Raw genomic sequence first — 653 nt, 5'->3', positions numbered from 1 at the left:
ACTATTATCAATGAATTAATGTTGCACAATTTCAGTAATCGACTTTGTGACTCTATTTTCCCTAATTTAGAAGAAATGTAGACCTATGCACTCATCATTCATAGTACGTAGATTATTTCAACTCAGCAGACCTCGTGATTTTTTTTCCTATTCTACTGTTTTTCACGTAAAAATCATGGTATCTCCCCATGTTTCACTTTTATTATCTAACAGGTGTTGTAGCCTAGTACAACACTAATACAGTAAATAATTACTCTATTACTGCTCATCTTCTGACAAGCATCATTATGTTCGACCCAATTGAAATTTATTTGTTTGTTCCACCTCTTATTTGGCTCGAGTTTAGCTCAAATAATTTAAAAAATTATAAATTTTATTTTTTTAATTTTTTTTAAATTAAATCAAGTCAAAATGAGACTAACACAATGGAATAAAGTTCTGTTCATTTTTAACTTATATATAACTCAAGCTCAAAAAAAATTATTTGTAAGCAACCAGCTTGCTTAATGAATGAGTATTAAAAAAAAATCGTGGCTCATGAGCAGCTTGTGTTCTGCACGCTGGATTTATTGAAAATATCAAGATTTTTTTCAAGAGAGAAAATTAGAATACAATTTGTTAAATAACAAGTTGGTGTAAAAACTACGTGGTCA

Source organism: Phalaenopsis equestris, unplaced genomic scaffold (genome assembly GCF_001263595.1).
Source record: "Phalaenopsis equestris unplaced genomic scaffold, ASM126359v1 Scaffold000007, whole genome shotgun sequence".
NCBI lineage: Eukaryota > Viridiplantae > Streptophyta > Magnoliopsida > Asparagales > Orchidaceae > Phalaenopsis > Phalaenopsis equestris.
This window is presented reverse-complemented; position numbering follows the sequence as displayed.